Source organism: Antechinus flavipes, chromosome 3 (genome assembly GCF_016432865.1).
Source record: "Antechinus flavipes isolate AdamAnt ecotype Samford, QLD, Australia chromosome 3, AdamAnt_v2, whole genome shotgun sequence".
NCBI classification, from domain to species: domain Eukaryota; kingdom Metazoa; phylum Chordata; class Mammalia; order Dasyuromorphia; family Dasyuridae; genus Antechinus; species Antechinus flavipes.
The window spans coordinates 612,742,481-612,758,285 of record NC_067400.1 but is presented as its reverse complement, the minus strand read 5'-3'; positions in this window follow the sequence as shown (position 1 = coordinate 612,758,285).

Sequence of the window (15,805 nt, the reverse complement as noted above, 5' to 3'; positions counted from 1 at the left end):
TTTTACTCTGAGAATTTCTAATTCTTTGCCCTGAGAAAAGAACTACTACAAATATTTTAATACATATAAGTCTTTTTACTTTTTAAAAAATCTCTTTTGGGATTCATACCTAGTACTAATTGTTAGATCAAAGCATATGCAAATGTCATAACCATTTGGGCAAAGTTCATATATCTTTTGATAATTTATCAGTTGAGGAATGGCTTTTTTTTACAAATAAATTTGACTCAATCCCCTATATATTTGAGAAATGAGGCTTTTATCAAAGAAACTTGCTTCAAAATTCTTTTCAGAATTACTATTGCTAACTGTATTTCTCCCTGTTCATCCTATTCCTCCTTTCATCCTGTCCCTCAAAAGTGGTTTGCCTTTGACCTTCCTCTCCCCCAATATGCTCTCTCTTCTGCCCCCTCACCTCTTCTCATATTTCCTTCCCCTCTTCTCATATTTCCTTCCCCTTCTACTTTCCAAAAGAGTAAGATAGATTTCATATTTGCTGTATATGTTTTTTCCTTTTTGGGCCAATTCTGATGAGAGGAATCATCCATTCCTCTTCCCTTCCCCCTTTTCTTGCCACTGTAAAAGCTTTTTCTTCCCTCTTTTATGGCAGATAATCCATTCCATTCCACCTCTTCCTTTCCCTTTCTCCCACTACATTTCTCATTCACCCCTTAATTTTTTTTAGATATTTTCCCTTCGTTTTCAACTCATATCTGTGTCCTCAATCTATATAAACTAACTGTGCTGATAATGAGAAAGTTCTCACAAGTTATGAGTATCATCCTCCCATGTAGGAATATATACAGATTAATTTTATTAAGTCCCTTATGGTTTCCTTTTTCTGATTTTCCCTTTTGCTTCTCCTAAGTCCTATATTTGGAAGTCAAATTTTCTATTCAGCTCTGTTCTTTTCATCAGGAATGCTTGAAAGTCATCTATTTCATCAAATGCTCACCTTTTCCTCTGAAATATTATATTCATTTTTGCTGGGTAGTTGATTCTTGTTGTAATCTAGTTGCATTGGTCACTGGAATATCATAGTCCAAGGTCTCTGATTCTTTACTGTGGAAGCTGCTAAATTTTGTGTTAACATATCTGTGGTTCTACTATATTTGCATTGTTTCTTTCCAGATACTTGCAATATTTTCTCCTTGACCAGGGAATTCTGGAATTTGGCTGTAATATTCCTGGTTTTTTTTTTTTATTTTGGGATCTCTTTCAGGAGGTGATTAGTAGATTCTTTCGATTTTTATTTTACTTTCTGGTCCTAAACTATTAGGACAGGTTTCCTTGATAATTTCCTTCATGATGCTGTCCAGGCTCTTTTTCTGATTATGGTTTTTAGGTAGAGCAATCATTTAACTATTTTCCAGATCAGTTGTTTTTCCATTGAGATATTTCACATTGTGTTCTATTTCTTTATTTTTTAGCTTTTATTTTATTGTTTCTTGATTTCTCATAAGATTATCAGCTTCCATTTGCTCAATTTTAATTTTTAATGAATTATTTTCCTCAGTGAGCTTTTCTATCTCCTTTCCCATTTAGCTAAATTTGTTTTTTAAAGCATTCTTCTCCTCTTTTGGCTTTTTGTATTTCTTTTTGCATTACTCATTTCTCTTCCCAATTTTTCCTCTACTTGTCTTACTTGATTTTCAAAATTCCTTTTGAGCCCTTCCATGGCCTGAGGCCAATTCTTATTTATTTTTTGTTTTTTGGAAGTTTTGGATGTAGGAGTTTCGATTTTGGAGGTGAGCAAGAAATATCGTGTGAGGAAGGGAAAAGAAGAGGTGGAATGGAATGAATGATCTGCCATAAAAGAGAAGTTCCAACTGGTTTCAACACTGAGTTAAATCCACTGTCATTCATTGCCTTGAAGTCATGCAGATTCTTCTCAGATTATTCAATATGTAAGAAATCAGTCTGAGATCTTCTCTAGAACCAATGTGCCAATAAATTTAAGGTTTTCCAATAAAGTGGGTGGGGTCATGGCGTTGACTCTTGGTTTTGTTTCTGTGCCACATTAACCAGTAGATGCAGTCATTTTGGAGAGCTCAAGATCCTGGATGAGGGAAACATTGCTGTTGACTGACTCTCAACACTAGACACATAGAAGGGAGAATGAAAGGTATCTAGTTGACTTCCACTTGCATGGTTGTGGTAGTGCTCACTGATCTTTTACATTTGGTTTTGGGTGTCATATTTTGAGGATGGATCTGTGAGAGTAAGAGAGGGAGCAGGAGCAGGAGCAGGGGCAGGAGCAGGAAGCTGTTCTGTTTGGCCATGTTCTTTCTCAATGTAATGCAATACATACAAAACACTCTGCCATTGCACTCTGATTGCACTTTCTGATTCCAGATCCAGGCAGGAGCAGACTCTAGCACTCAAATGGATATGAGAGAGTGGGATGAAGTCTAATCAATGCGTTAAGAGAAATTGAAATTTCATGAGAGAGGGGTCATGGGGCACAGTAGAAAAAGTACTAGTCTTGGATTCAAGTTCAATCATGTTCCCCATTTGAAGTTTTCTTGGCAAGAAAACTGGATAATGGAGGGATTGGCCATTTCCTTTTCCATCTATACTAACCTCTACCTCCTGTTCATTTTACAGATGGGGAATCTGAGGCAAATAGAGTGAAGTGACTGGCCCACAGTCACATAGTGAGTGTCTGAGGCTGGTTTTGAACTCAGGTCCTTGGAAGTCCAGACTTGGCACTTTATCCACTGAGCCCTTTAACTGACCCCTAAATTCAAGACTCAGGTTCAAATCCCATCCTTAGGTGACCGTGGGCAAGTTACCTTTGTGATTCTCCCCTCTAAAAGGAGGAGATTGCACTCATGGTCTCTTACGTCTTGGATGGATCCTCGATTCTGTAACTTTCACCTGAGGGAGAGGCCCAGGGAAGGCTTCACAGAGGAGGTGGCACTTGTATAAAGGGACCTTGGTTTAATTTTTGTATCCCTTATGCCTCCCACAAAATCTAGTGCAACGCAAATGCTAAATAAATATTGTAATTGAATTAAGTATTGTAACTGAACCCCGGAAGTAAAAGACTAGGCTGGGGATATGCAGGGAAAAAAAGGGGAAAAGGTTGAAATTGTAGCCTAGTTCTTCCAAATCCAGTGTTCTGCACTTTCTCTTGCCAGATCTGGAACCAAGAATCAAACCAATTCTGTCAATGTCCTTGGATGGGGTGTGTCAACTTATTCCTGTATAGCCCTACTCAGCAATTCAGTAACTTTCCAGACCAAAGTGCTTCATATATTGTATCTAGGATATATTGCAACATATCTAACATATATAGAACTGCTTGCCATCTAGGGGAGGAGGTGGAGGGAGGGAGGGGAAAAATCGGAACAGAAGTGAGTGCAAGGGATAATGTTGTAAAAAAAATTACCCTGACATGGATTCTGTCAATATAAAGTTATTATAAAATAAAATAAAATATAAAAAAAGAGAAACATCACCAAAAAAAACAATAATAAACTCAGACCAAAGTGCTTCTCCATTTTTACCATCCCTTCACCCTTTACTTTCCTCATTTGAATGTAAGCTTCTTGGGATTGAGGACTGTCTTTGCTTCTGTATTTTTAACCTCAAAATGCATTTTAATTCATTATATTTAAAGTTAAATTTTATTTTCAGTTGCAAACTCGTCTCCTTTTCCTTCCCATTGAGAAGACAAAAAAAATCAAAATGTTATTAATGTGCCTAATCAAGTAAAACAAATTCTCGCATTATTCATGTCAAAAAATAAAGAAAAAATATATACGTTAGTGTGCATCATGAGTCTATCAGCTTTATATCTGGAGGTAGTTGTATAACATTTTTCATCACGAATTCTTTTGAATTGTCATGGATCATTGTATTGGTCAGAGTTTCTAAGTCTCTCACAGTTGATCATTGTACAATATTGCTGTTACTGTGTATAGTGTTCTACTCTTTCTGTTCACTTCACTTGCATTAACTCACATAAGTATCCCCAGGTTTTTCTGAAACCATCTCCGTCATTTCTTATTGCACAATAGTATTTCATCATAATCTTATTTAGACAATCCTAATTGATGCACATTCCCTCAATTTTAAGTTTTGCTACCATAAAAGGAACTGCTAGAACGATTTCCCCCTTTCTTTCATCTCTTTGGGATATAGATCCAGTAGAAGTATTGCTGGGTCAAAGAATATATATAGTTTTATAGTCTTTATAGTCTTCAGAATGTTTGGATCAATTCATCCCAAGTACATTAGCATACCTTTCCCTTTTTCTGTCATGTTAGCCAATCTGATGGGTATGAGGTGATATTTCAGAATTGTTTTAATTTGCATTTTTCTAATTGTAATTTGGAGTATTTTTCATACAACTGTTGATAGCACTAGTTTCATCTTCGGAAGATTGCCTGTTCGTATTCTTTGACAATTGGAGAATGGCTCTTATTTGTACAAATTTGGCTCCATTTCCCACATATTGAAGAAGCAAGACCTTTGTTAGAGAAATTTGTTGTAAAAATGTGCTCTCCCCTCAGTTTCTTGCTTTTCTTTTAATTTTGGCTGAATTAGTTTTGTTTGTGCAAAATCTCTTTAATTTACTAAATCAAAATTATTCATTTTATCTCTTGTGATTCTATCATTTAATTAGATACAAAACATTCCTAAGTCTTTCAAAGCTGATTATCTTTGCTATATTGTTATTATTGTATAAATTGTTCTCCTGGTTCTGCTCATTTTATTTTCCATCATTTCATGCAAGTTTCCCCATGTTTTCCTGAAGCTTTCTCTTTCTTTAGCTTTATAACATATAGTATTTCATCATATTTTCATACTGTAACTTATTCAGCCATTTTCCAGCTGATGGGCAAGCCTTTGGTTTCCAAAGGCTTCTTTTTCTACCCACAAAGAGCTATTTTTATCTCTTTCTTTTATCTCATTGAGGGTATAGATCTAGTAGCTATACTGCTGGGCTGAAGTATATACATAGTTTACAGCTTCTGGGGCATCGTTCCAATTTTCCAAAATGGTTAGTTATTCCAGCGAAATAAAGAGAAATGGGACAAGGTAACAGAAATGTGAGTACAAGTACAGAGTTCACTCCTTGTCCCCTAGCGTCCTCTTCTTTATGAGGGAATGGGAAACAAACAAACAAACAAACAAACAAACAAAAAAAGCAGAAGACAATAAGATGGAAGAAAATACAAAATGAACAGTCATAATTCTGTACGGGAATGGTAAAAACCGACACATAGACTGTAAGAGGATAAAATAAAGACACTTGAAACAAGAAAGCTACAGTTAAAATAAGGGGCAGAGGTGTTAATATGTTCTCAGACAAAACAGCAAAAAAAGAAGCTAAAGAAAATAAACAGGGATATGACATTGTGCTGAATAGTACTGTAAATAATGTGTTATTATCAATATTAAACATATATTCACCAAATGGCATAATGTCTAAGTACTTAAAGGAAAAGATTAATGAATTATAGAAAGAAGTAGTAAAAAGTATGAATAGGAAACCTCAATTTAGCCCCTTTAGTCTAAATAAATCTGAACAAAATATAAATTAAAAAACAGTTAACATTTACATAATGCCAACTATGTAACAGGTAATTTAGAGATATTATTTCACCAATTCCTCCCACAAAAATCCTGCGATAGAGGTGCTATTATTATTCCAATTTTTATAGTTGTAGAAACTGAAGCAGGCAGATGTTAAATAACTTACAAGAAGTCACACAGTAATAAGGTCCAAGGTCAAATTTGATGTCTTCCTGACTTCAGGCTTAGCACTGTAACCACTGGACCATCTAGTTGCCTCCATTTTTTCTTAACATTTATTTTTTCTGGGAGATACTTCACATTTCGTTCTATTTCCCCCTCAATCTTTTGACTTTGTTTTAGTATTTTTTGTATCATGAAGTCATTGGCTTATATTTGCTTAATTCTACTTTCCATGGGGTTTGTTCTCAAAAAAGAAGGGGGTTGTACCTATTATTTCAAGCTTTTGATTCTTTTCTCAAATCTTTCTTTCAAATTTTAAATTTCTTTTCCCATTTTCTCCTCTAGTTCTCTTACTTGTTTTTAATTTTTTTTTTGATGTATTTTGTTTCTTTACATGACTATGGTTTTTTCAAATATCCCTCTCTTTACTCTCAGATGGTCATTCCATATAAGAAATAGTATTTTTTTAAAACAAACAAAAAAAAAAATGGTGGGGGATCAACACAACTGAACAATATATTGAAAAAACCTGAATATATATATGCAATGTGTAACACTTGTGGATCTCCTGACTCTGTAAAAGGGTAAATTTCTCTTTTTTAGAGCCACGCTAGTTCTTTATAATTTTACATATACTTTTGATTTTTGTATACGTACATTTGTGTAGTTGTTCTTTTCATTTACATTGTTGCATTCACTTCATACAATTTTTTTTCTTGGTTCTATTTACTTTTTTTACCATATCAATTCACACAGGTCTTTCCACGTTTCTTTATGTTAATCACATTTTCCATTTCTTATAGCATAGTAATATTCTATTAGAGTCATACACCATGATTTGTTTAGCTATTCTCCAATCAATTGGAATTTCCTGTTTCCAATTCCTATTACAGAAAGTGTTACTCTAAGCATTTTGGCGTATGTGTACATTTTCCTCTTATCAGTGGCTTTCTTGGGGTTTAAAGCTAAGAATGAGATCTCTGGGTCAAATGGTATGAACATTTTAGTCAGTTTATTTGCATAATCCCAAATTGCTTCTCAAAATGGTCATACTAATTCACAACACCACCAGCAATGCACTGGCACACCTCTCTTCCCCAAACTCTTTAACAATGGCAAGTCACATCTTTTATCATTTTATTAATTTACAGAGTGTGAGGTGAAACCTTAGGGCTCTTTTAATTTGCCTTCTCTTCTTGGCGATCTGGGGTATTCTTTCATGTGGCTGTTAGTTTGTAATTCTTATTTGGAGAGCCATTTATTCATTATCTTTAATGCTAACACTATTTGGGAATTGTTTTATATGTTAATTGTTTGATATATATATATAAAATCTCTCCAGAGAAATTTAATACAATTTTTTTCTTCATTCTTCCACTTTTTTCCTTATCTCAGGCTTGTTAATTTTTTTGTGGGGGCAGAATTTCCCCCCCTCTAGGTTTATGCTATCAGAGTTATCTTTTATAATAGTTTTTCTTTTAATTTGATTAATAATCCATCCCCTAAAAAATCTAAATAAAAAGAATACATTTCTCACCCAAAAGCATGAGCAGGATGTAGAACCAGCAAAGGGAGATGGAGAACAGTCAGACTAATGGAAAACCATTGTGACAAAGGGAAGAGAGACTATGAGAGGAAGGTGATCAGGAGAGACAAATGTCACAGAGAGGTTGAGCCTGAAGAAAAGATTAGAAACCAGAATGCAGAGCAGTTAGGCAATAGGAAAAGATCTAACAAATAGGGAAAAATTGAAGATAAAAGAGAAAGCGGGAATGATAATAGAGGCCATCTGACAAAGAAGTGGATGAGGTCAAAGACTGCTGGAGAAGGGTTTGCAAGAAGGACTATCTTTCCATCAGAAACAAGAGTGAAGGGGGTATGATGGAGGAAGATGTCAGAGTGATGTGAAACGAGGAGGAAGAAGAAAGAACTCATGCCAGATGGCTTCAAGATGGCTTTCGTGTGTAGAAAAGTATAAGGTGGGTTGCCATGAGAAATCTGAAGAGAGACAGAGGATCAGAGCATCTACTATGGAGAGTAGTGTAGTCAGTCAGGGAGGAGTAGAATAATTGCTATGGAGCAGGGAGGGTCCAGCTCAGATTAAAAAGTAAATTTGTAGTGGGATCAGTCTATCCATTTTTGTCATTTCCTCCAGTTCTATTCAAAACCACACGAAGTTTGGCTGGGAAAGCAAGATATAAGATGAGGACATGGTAGGGTCAAACAAAGGTTTTTAAAGGATCAGAAAGAGCTGTTGTGGGTAACCAAGAAATGGTCAGTGGTTATGAAGAACTCTTAAATGTTTGATAGGATTCAAGTGTAAATTGATCTAGTCCAGAAGTTTTTTCTATTGGGATATCACTTATGGCTTGTTCTTTTCTTTCTTCTTTTTACACCTGGGTTAAAAAGTTTTACAAAAAATGTTTTGAAAACTATCTTTACATGTATTTGGAAAAATAAAATACTATTTTAAAAGTCTGTGTTAAGTCCTTTATTTTTATTCTATTTATCTGGATTTTATATTTTTGTACATATTAATTCATTTCAATTAAATGTTCGATTTTATTATCATATGAATTTTTCCCATTCCTTGTGAATTTTTTTTTCACTTTTGATACTGGCGATTTGTTTTCTTTATTTTAATCAAGGTTTATCCATTTTGTTGATTAAAAAACTAGTTCCAAGATTTATTTGTTAAATGAATTTTTCTTTGCTTTCAGTTTTGCTAATAACCTCTTCTATTTTCAGGATTTTTATTTTGGTATTTAATTTGTGTGTTGCAATTTGTTCATTTTGATACTTGTTTGTTTGTTTTTTAGTTTCATGCCCAATTTGTTAATTTGCTCTTTTATTGCTGAAATTGTTTACATGTGTAAGGACTAGTTTGGTTTCAATTCATGAATTTTGGTATTTGTCTCATTGTTATTATTTTTAAAGAAATTATCGAATGTTTCTTTGACTCATTTTTTGACCCACCAATTCTATGGGCTTACTTTATCTAGTCTCGAACTAATTTTTAGGCATTTCTTCACTGGCCTTTTATTGAATATAAGTTTTATTTGTTATTGTTTAATCATGTCTGACTCCTCATGCTTCAGATTCCCTTTTCTAACTTAACTTACCCTTATCTTTTCTTTTAAAAATCCCTTTTCTTAACTTTCCCTAATCAACCCTTGCAATCTTCTGGCTGCTTGGTCTACATCTTTATCCACTGCCAAATCGAAAGAAAAAAAAAACTTGGCATTTTTACAGAGATCTCTGATTCTACTTTTACAACTGTGAACTTACAGTCAAAATTAAAATTACCCCTTTCTAAATATTATAGCCTAGGCGAGCCTCACCCTGCTTTTTTAGTCATCCTCATCTCCCCCACCTCCACCCCATTCTCAGCAAATGAAGATTATATCCTTTTTAAAAAAAATTTTTAAATTTATTTTAATAGCCTTTTATTTACAGGTTATATGTATGGGTAACTTTACGGCATTGACAATTGCCAAATCTCTTGTTCCATTTTTTCCCCTCCTTTCCCCTACCCTCTCCCCCAGATGGCAGGATGACCAATAGATGTTAAATATAGTAAAGTATAAATTAGATACAATATAAGTATACATGACCAACCGTTATTTTGCTGTACAAAAAGAATCGGACTCTGAAATATTGTACAATTAGCCTGTGAAGGAAATCAAAAAATGCAGGCGGGGAAAAATAGAGGGATTGGGAATTCAATGTAATGGTTCTTAGTCATCTCCCAGAGTTCTTTTGCTGGGCGTAGCTGGTTCAGTTCATTACTGCTCTATTGGAACTGATTTGGTTCATCTCATTGCTGAGGATGGCCAGGTCCGTCAGAATTGATCAGCTATAGTGTTGTTTTTGAAGTATATATTGATCTCCTGGCCCTACTCGTTTCACTCAGCATCAGTTCGTGTAAGTCTCTTCAGGCCTTTCTGAAGTCATCCTGTTGGTCATTTCTCATAGAACAATAATATTCCATAATATTCATATGCCACAATTTATTCAGCCATTCTCCAATTGATGGGCATCTATTCAGTTTCCAGTTTCTGGCCACTACAAAGAGGGCTGCCACAAACATTCTTGCACATACAGAACCCTTTCCATGAAGGTCATATCCTAAAGACAAAGACAAAACAGACAAAAACATACAGAAATCAAAAGTTGAGATGAAAACTATGTTCTTGAGAGAACTTTTTTTAAATTGACCCTGTCTAATTCTTATGACCACATCATCACATTCAATCAATTCTATATTTGACCTAATTTCCTTGACACATCTCTGCCTGAAACCCTAAGAATTTTAACCATACTCAATCCTCATTTGTTCCTTAAAATTCATAGTTTTTACAAGAGTTGGAACCCTCACAGCTTGCCTATTTCATTGAGTCCTCTTATCAACCCAGGGCTCTTAATGAAAGTTTTATCTACAAAAAAATTTTGGACCACACCTGCTTATTAACTCTTAAAAAAAAAAAAGAACTGAAATGGCGAGACAGGAGTCTCAAAATGGACCCCAAAATTCCTTCGACAGCTTCCCACATTTCTGCTGACACCCCAAAACTCAATTTTAGGGAAGAACTTCTTTTCAAAGCAGCCCTCTTTGGGAATTTCATTTGCTTGCAAACTCTGTCCTTGTGGTCTGTGCAAGTGAATGCTCTGCTAGTGAGAAGAGTGAAAATTAGAGAGCTGTAGCATTAAAGAAAAAGATACACAGTGGACGTGTGGTCTGTGCAAGTGAATGCTCTGCTAGTGAGAAGAGTGAAAATTAGAGAGCTGTAGCATTAAAGAAAAAGATAGACAGTGGACATATAAACTTACTTGAATAAAATTTAATTAGTGGTAAAAGATGAGAATTGAATGAGTGAGGGTTTAGTTTCCATAGAGTTATGGGAAAAAATAAATCAGAGAAATGAAACTTAAATGAGAGAAATGAAACAACTCTTAAGAAATGAAACCTAAATGTTAGGCTGATGTGGAACAAAGGAAAGGAAATGTATAAAGGGAGGCCATAAATTAGAATGAGAAACATGCTATTAGATGCAAAAGGGATATATACACATCCAAATAAAAGTAAAAGAAAATAAGAGCTAGGGGTTACTGAAATGTGGGGAATGGGAAATATAATCAGGGGTGGGGGCTTGCACTCAGAGTCCCCACTGTGGGGGAATTAGGTACTCTGGGTTGATTGTAACCTCTGTAGTCCCCAGCCAATGAAGAGTCAGGGGAGGTACTTGTGTTTCGGGGATGGGGTATAAAAAATCTGACGTTGGTGCCCGTTTTGGGACACCTGGCTGCAAGACAATGAATAAAAATCATTGAATGGTTTCATCGGCCAAGATGCTTATCTTTTACAAAAGAAAATCACTAACAGAGAACTCTCCAAATGGATTGAAGATACATGGAGGATTTTTTTTGTCAAGAATATGGAGTGCAAAATCCCTTCATGGTTTTTCATAACTGTGGTATTAACAAAAGTTTGAGGTAATGCTTGAAACAAATAATTTCTGGGTAATTTAATCATTTTAAAAATGCCGGCATTTCAATAAAAGGTTGGTCAATTGGCCACCTGTCTCTTGGATCAAAGATCCCATTTGGGTTTTCTTGGCAGAGATAATGGAGTAGTTTGCCATTTTGTTCGTTTTAGCAATGAGAAAACTGAGGCAGACAGGATTTTGTGGCTTGCCCAGTAAGTATCTGAAGTCATATTTGAACTTAGGAAAATAAGTCTTCCGGAGTTCAGGTCCAACATTCTATCCACTATGGCGCCACCTAGCTGCCCAAGAGATCTCGGCCATTAATTGTTAGGATTTCTTGAAATAGATTGTCCAAGTCTTTTTAACTCATGATTTTCAGACCACCTGATAATTCTTAAATAATTTCTATTCTTTTTGTTTTATAGATCATTCTTTTTTGCTATGAGATCTTACAGCCTTTATTTTTTCACTCCTTTGATTTTGTTTTTTTAATATTTTTCATTGTATCATGGAATTATTAGCTTTTATTTGGTTAATTCTAATTTGAGACTAGAGGACAGTTTAGATTTGAATTGAATTTAGGCCCCTGATTCTAGGGGCCAAAAGAGAGAAGCAAGAAGAATGCCGAGATGTTGTAAGAGCTGTGGTCTGCAAAAAAATCGAGGGAGAATGAAAATTGGTTTGGTATCATAAGGAATAGGTAAAGCTTGAATTCATGACTACGGAAGTGGAAGACTTGTGGATGATAAATCAATGTCATGACCCTCTCATTGGATAGTTAGGGATGAGTCAAGGGAGAATGAAGGGAGCATGGGAATTGAGTGGATTTGGGAATTTTCTCTTCCTTAGAATTAGCCATGGCATCAAGAACCAGCTATTTTCTAAGAAATAAACACTTCTAGCAATCACAGAATTAATTTAAGATAATTAGAGACACAATCAAGAGGGCAAAGGCAGTTGAGACGGCATGAACCCAGATTCACAGTCACTCAAGGCCATTAGAAGCTTCAAAATGTAGGATCCTTGACAACAAAGAAGTGAACTCAAGAGAGAGAGAGCCAACCCTGGAAAGGAATTTCCCAGCCCCCAGTCCTGGAGAGCTGTGATGAGATTAAGGTGGTAGAGGAAGCCCAGAGGGCGGGAATCCATCCAGATAGGGCTTTGACCATCTTCATAGCAGGTAAACCAAATCATGGCTTCTCCAAGCAAATAATAAAGGCAGGGCTAGCATCATCCTGAGTATACTAGAGCCAATTAGCACAATCACACATGTGAGTCAGTTGGGAAAAGGCCACCACCCACCGCTCTGAATAGGGTTAATTAAAGCCTCATGGCACTGAAAGGCTATACCTAGCCACATGTTATATTCCATTTGGTAAAAAGCAAAACAAAAACCAAATAACCATTGTGTTTATATTTTAAAAGAAGAGCTCTTTTCTTATTATATTAACCAATTTTATGGCCTTACTTTTGCTTTCTTATTCAAAACTCAGTTTCTTAAGGAAATTTCTGACTGTCTAAAATTTCACACACACACACACACACCCACCCCCCTCTGCTTCATCTTATCTGGGTGGAATTTTTTAAATTTGTTCTTTTGTTGAGGCAATTGGGGTCAGGTGACTTGCCCAGGGTCACACAGCTAGAAGTGTTAAATGTCTGGGATCATAGTTGAACTCAGGTTCTCCAGACTTCGGGGCTGGTGCTCTATCCACTGCGCCACCTAGCTGCCCCTTTAGGTAGAATTCTTACTATGTTCTAGTAGGACTGGGTAGAGAATAGATCCTTTTTTTTTTTAATAGATTACTGGCAGTGGAATGATCTGAGAATGCTGGGATATGATCACAGTGATGGCCCCCAGACTCATTAGAAAAAGCTCACTTATTATTCTCTTATTAACTGCTGATCAATTTTCCTTTTCTCCTTTCATGAGTGCAACTGGATAATAAATGCAAGTTGACAAAATGAATGAGACATACAAACTCCTACAAATCCCAGACACTCCCAGAAGCCCATAATTCTAGACACAAACACCCAATCAACTCTACTCACGATCATCATTGTTAGGAGAGAAACATGAGGGAGATCGGCAGAGAGGGTGAGAATTTATTTTTGGTTACACACACACACTCACACAATCACTCACTCCCACACACACAATCACACTCACTCATTCATACACAATCACACACATACACACAATCACACACACACTCACATAATCTCACACACAATCACACTCACAATCACATTCACACACACACACAATCACTCACTCCCCCACACACAATCATACACATTCATACACAATCACACACATACACACAATTACATACACACTCACATAATCTCACTCAATCACAATCACACACACACACACACACACACACACACAGACACACAATCCTAGGGAAGAAGGAAGCCTCCTTATTTTGAGAATGAACTCTCCTGCCCTCATTATTGCACAAGACTGCCTAGATACATTAAAACGTCTTCAGTATCGCATCTCAGTGAGTGCACCAATCTAGGCCACCTTCACAGCTGCTGATGTTCAAGCTCCATCGCCAGGATTGCCATCCACTCACCTGGTGAAACGGGGCCAATGAGGGGTGACAGTTCTTGAAAGCCTCTCACCAGTCCACAACACACCTCTGTCTAATTTCTCCCCTAAACACTCTTTCCGACTACTGTGTTTACTCATCGCTTTCTAGAAAAGGGCAAAATTTCAGCCGCTCTTTATTCATCCATTTTTATTTTTGTGTAGCTGTGTGTTGACACATGTTGGCTCCAGTGGACGTGAATTGATTGGCAATGTCGGAATCTTTATTGAAGCCACAGGGAAAAACGTACCTGGGACCTGGGGAGCAGGGCAGGGATGGGTGGGAGACAAGGATCCATTTCAGTTAAGAGCATTAAAGAAAGGGCTGGGGCTTTTTGTTTTAACTTTGGGGGGAAACTGTACCAAGTTCATTATCCAGGCTGCCTGGCTGAGTGAAGAGGGGCAGGGGACATGCGATCAGAAAGTCTGACTCACATTTTTATGCTCATAATTATAATAACTCATTCTTACAGAGATTGAAGAGTTAGCAAGTCTTCTCACAATTTATCATAATAATTAGTCATTCAAGGTGACGAGAATCTTGCCAGTTTGGTATTTCCTAACCTCCCCAGATCTGAGTTTCTTCTGTTGGCCATCTTTCATTTATGAAGAAGACTGATGACATCATGGGATATTGTCTTGACTTTTGAGAATATTGTGTTTAAACGAGGCAGAGTTGTAAGGAGTCATCAGCTTCTCTCTTCGTGGAAGCCCAGTGGCAAGACAAACGTCACCATGGCTGGTGATGGTCACCAGATGTCATGGATGACCTTGGAGTCTTCTGCTCCTTTAGAAGGAGGAGCTGAGCGGGAGCCACCCGAGATGGGGTAAGGAGGCTGATGGTAAAGCTGACCAGCCAGGAGACGGCAACTTATCCCAAAGATGATGCTTCGTGGCCAGGATGGATTTATACCAGAAGTGCAGGGATGGCTATATATTAAGAAAACTATCAACATATTATTATTGTCATACTATTGACTGTATTAATAATGAAATCCAAAAATTGGTTCTATCAAATGCATTAAAAGCTTTGGAGAAACTACAATAACCCATTTCTGTTACAAATACTAGGAAATATAAGAACAAATTCAGCTTTAACATAAATAAAATCAAGAGCCAACATTATCTGTAATGGAAATAAACTAAAAGCTTTTATAATAAGATGGAAATAAAGTAGGAATATTATCATTCAACATGCTAGCTATAGCAATAAGACAAGAATTTGCAGCATGATAATTGTGGAAATATGTATAGAAGGACTGCACATGTTTAACATACATTGAATTATTTGCCGTCTAGGGGATGGGGAAAGGGAGGGAGAAAAAAATTGGAACACAAGGTTTTGCAAGGGGGAATGTGGAAAACTATCTATGCATGTGTTTTGTTCTTTTTTCTTTTTTTGGTTGAGGCAATTAGGGTTAAGTGACTTGCCCAGGGTCACAGCTAGGAAGGGTTAAGTGTCTGAGGTCAGATTTGAAATTGGGTCCTCCTGACTTCAGGGTTGGTGCTCTGTCCACTGCACCACCTAGCTATATGTGTTTTAAAAATAAAAAGCTTTATATAAAGTATTTTTTAAAAAGAAGAAACAGAGAGGTTAAGAATACACAAAGAAGAAACAAAATCACCTCCTTAAGGGACAGATGATGGTTTACGTACAGAGAACCCTAGAGAATCAACTAAAAAACTGAATATCTTTAGCCAAGTTGCAAGATATAAAACAAACTCACACATATTATCCGCATTTTAAAAAATAATACCAATAAAGTTCAAGAGAAAGATCTAGAAAAAGAAATTCAATTTAAATTAAAATCAGGATCAGCCAGGGGGATCCCTGGGAAATGTCCCAGCTCCCTGGTGAACACCCCTGAAGCCTTGATGGGTGCTGCTCTTGAGAAGAGCTTCTCTTTGGTCTCTTTGGTCTGTTACAAATGACAACTCCCACTCCTCACTTAGGTCCCTGTGTGTGCTGCCTTTTCTTTCTACCATGGAGATCCCATCCTATGCCCTGTGA